The sequence below is a fragment of the Setaria viridis genome, chromosome 2, assembly GCF_005286985.2.
Source record: "Setaria viridis chromosome 2, Setaria_viridis_v4.0, whole genome shotgun sequence".
NCBI classification, from domain to species: Eukaryota; Viridiplantae; Streptophyta; class Magnoliopsida; order Poales; family Poaceae; genus Setaria; species Setaria viridis.
In genome coordinates this window covers 4,049,135-4,052,756 of record NC_048264.2, presented here as the reverse complement: position 1 = coordinate 4,052,756, position 3,622 = coordinate 4,049,135, and the positions used below count along the sequence as shown (strand labels likewise).

The 3,622-nt window shown below is 50.9% G+C and overlaps 1 pseudogene; it reads right to left on the bottom strand.

Annotated features, from left to right (window-relative positions):
- Window positions 1–1,897: 1,897 nt before the first annotated feature.
- LOC117843974 (uncharacterized) lies at window positions 1,898–3,309 on the bottom strand (annotated as a pseudogene).
- Window positions 3,310–3,622: the final 313 nt, after the last annotated feature.

Here is a 3,622-nt window from a genome sequence, read left to right as displayed (position 1 = left end):
ATTTAATTTTATTGTGATGCCATTAAGATTAGAAACCTCCTACGCGGAAATGCTGGTGCTCGGAATATAAGCTTCCATAAGAACTCTATTGCAGCGAGGGACGGAGGCAGCTGGCCAGAGGGTGCCCATGCCCCCCTCCCCCTGCCTAAGTAAACCAATATTTATCACCTTTATCATTTAGGTCTCACTTTGCGGGCACTATTTACATTGATGAAGGGCCTCTAGTCTGGTGCTTAGAGTACTTGAGTAGTATCCAGTAGGTCTAGGTTCGACTTCCTGTGGAAGCGAATTAAACGGGTCTGGAATAAAAAAGTAAAAAAAAACATAGGTAGGTTGGGGGCTTCCGACTTGGGTAAGAAACTAAATCTACCTTGAGATCGATCACATCGACGCTACCATTTATTGGCCGGTTTGCATAACATAGCCTTTCAATCCTAAGCAAGTTGGGGTAGGCTAGAGTTGAAACCCAACAAGAGCCACAAATCAGGATTCGGGCACATGAATAGCTATTTTCCAAGCACTCCTATCCATGGCTAAATCTTTGGATATATTCCATCCCTTCAAATATCCTTTTATTACATCTTCCCATGTTAATTTTGGTCTTCCTCTGCCTCTCTTCATATTACTGTCACGCCTTAGGGTTTCACTACGCACCGGTGCCTCCGGAGGCCTTCGTTGGACCAAAGTATTGTATCAGTTTTTTTTTAAAAAAAGTAGCACTTGATCCTCCATGCTGCTCCGGATTGAAACCATTTTGTTTTTGACAATAAACAACCTGATCCTTATGGCCAGAAACAAGGTTGAGTTACTAAGTGATAGGCCATACGAAACTGAGAGACCAACAAATTCAGCATCACGAGAACAAATGAGAAATGTCAGCAAAACAAAAAATAGAATGAAAATAATAAATATAATTTGTACCTATTCAATCGTTGAGCCGATGTCTTTTGGGAGTTGGATTCATCCTCAACAATGGAGGATCTGGTGTCCGATTCAACCCCGGTGATGGAGATTTGGCACTGGGTTCCATCTTGACATATATAGTCCCTTTCCTTAGGATCTGGTGCTGCAGAATCTCGCTGTACCGGCCATATTGCACAGTCATTCTATCCTTCATCACCTGGAGGCAGTATTGCAAGCTAAGTGGTTTCCACTAAAAAAAGGAAAGTGTTACAAGTGGTTTAGAAACAATTGGGCAAGAATGGGAGAATTCGCATGATGCGGTATCTAACTAACATGCTAGCTAGTGTGTTGATCATTTTGGTGTCACGAGTAGTCTAAAAAGTAGTGTAACATGATCAACTAATTACTTTGTGACTCAAAAACAGTGTTAGCCATTACAGGATGATGAGTAACTTTTTGCAATAGTAACCGGTTTAGGTTATGGAACGAGGGAGGTATCTGGTATCTCATGATGATGTGGTTTAGTCCACCGGTAAAAACAGCCACGCCCCTAACCTAGCTACCGATCAATTACCATCGATATTTCCATATAAAAAGAAGGCAACTGCTAGAATTTCTGTCTAATTACTACTCCCTCTGTCCTAAATTACTATTCATTTTGACTTTTCTAAGTACATAATTTTTACTATGCATTTAGATATATATTATGTTAATATATATCTACTATGTACCTAGAAAAACTAAAACGAATAAAACGAATAGTAATTTGGGATGGAGGGAGTATCGATGAATTCTTTTATTTTGCAGTACTACTGTCTATATGTCGTCTTCCATTCTTCCTTGTTAACATTTTTGAGCAACCATTTGTTGCAAGTTTCAATCAGAATTGTTTACACGAACGTGATGCTCCCTTTGATCATATCAGAAGTGCATCTAGTGTTGCTATGCTTGCAAGCGAGCTCCATCCATCGGCGAGAAACACCCTCCACCTACTCTACCAGCAACTTCCTTGCTGCGACTTGATGCAGGTGTCCGACACAAGGATATCGAACCCGCTTAGCGTCCACTCGGCCTCGGCGTTCTCGCTGACATATATCTCCGTGTCCACGTCGAGCAACGTCCACCGCCTCCTGGCCGGCGGCGTGCCCAGGTCCTGGTAGAAGTAGAGCGCCTGGGACAGGGCGCCTGCGTCGAGCTCCCAGGCCCTGGGGTCGCCGACCCAGCCCTGCCCCTTGGCCGTGGGGTAGCCGAACTCGCCCCACACCGGGTGTGGCAGGAGCTGCAGGATCTCTTGCAGCTGTGGGTTGCTGTAGGCGTCGCAGTTGGTGGTGGGCTGCTCGGCTCGCTGCGCGGGGGAGCAGTAGACGTGGTACGCGCCGTAGTGGAAGCGGGCGGTGTCGGCGCGGTGCACGCGGGTGCCGTTCCGGAAGGTGTGCCACGGCAGGCACTAGTCTATCCTCGACGGCCGGCACCACGCTCGTAGGTGACGAACAGACCGCCGCGTAGCCACCGGCCGGCGCCACCGAGCGCGGTGCGGTTGTGGAACACCAGCGGCTGGTTCATGCACCGGCCTGCGCCCCCCGGGCAGGGGAACCGGGAAGTCTGCGGGGACGGGCTTGCCCGGCACCCGTTCTCGGGCAGATGGCCGCGGTGGTGTCGAGGTTGCCGTTCCTCAGCATGACCATCCAGAACTGCCACGGCGTGGGGTTGTCAGGCACCTGGCATAGGCCGCGGAGGTAGAGCTCCTTGGCCGCCGCGTAGCACGGCCGGTGCCCCCGGGAACGGGTCGCCCTCGCGGAGGTCGTTGTCGGCGTCGGTCACCCGGTGCACCACCTCGTGCACCGGCTGGCCGTGCTCGCCAGCGCTCGTTTCTGCAAAGATTTAGCTAGCCTTGCTGGATAATCGAATCTTGGAAAACCGCGGCGTGTGGAAGAATGGAAGGTCAAGACAGGATGAGAGCATCAACCGAGATCGAAGCAGTCGGTGCCGCGGGGGCTGCCCATGCCGAGGGCCTCCTGGCCGACCTCGTTGCAGAAGTTCAGGCTTCCCAGGCCACGCGAAGGCCGTCGCGCCGCATGCTGGGGTCCCCGACCGTGGAGACATAGTAGCCGCCGCCGCCGCCGTGCGTCCTGATGGCCCGTACTGCCTCGCAGAACGAGAGAAGGGCGATAAGCAGGGAGGCGGCGGCCGCCGGCCACACGGCCATTTTGAGGGAAAGGAGCTGATGCGGAAGGCCGAGCTGAACTGCGATGAGGAGGAACTACTACGGAAGGGTTGGAGTGGCCGGTGAGGATGCTGGGCTTGCAGATCGTGGATCCATGATTGAAGGGTGAGATTACGGGAAGAACAGGGTATGAGGAGAGAAAAGGGGAACCGAGATCGAGATGAGAGAGCAACCAGCAGGACTGAGCCTGATGAGAGGGAGGGAGGAGACGACGTGGACGGCAAAACTGACATGTGGGCCCGTCTGTGTTAGCTGCTGAATGCGACAAAAAAATCGTCTATGGTTTGCTGCTGATCGGGTCTCTTGGACTTGTTGATCCACTGACTGAAGTACTGAACAATGCGGTAGCAGCCAGGTATATCGACAACGATGCAGTCTGGACATTTTTTGGCCTCTGCTGGGGATTCATGAGTATTGATTGGCTTCCTCCCTCTCAGCCTTCATGGAGGCTCACATTAGTCTTTTGCTCTTTGTATCTTTGTGATCCTTTATCTT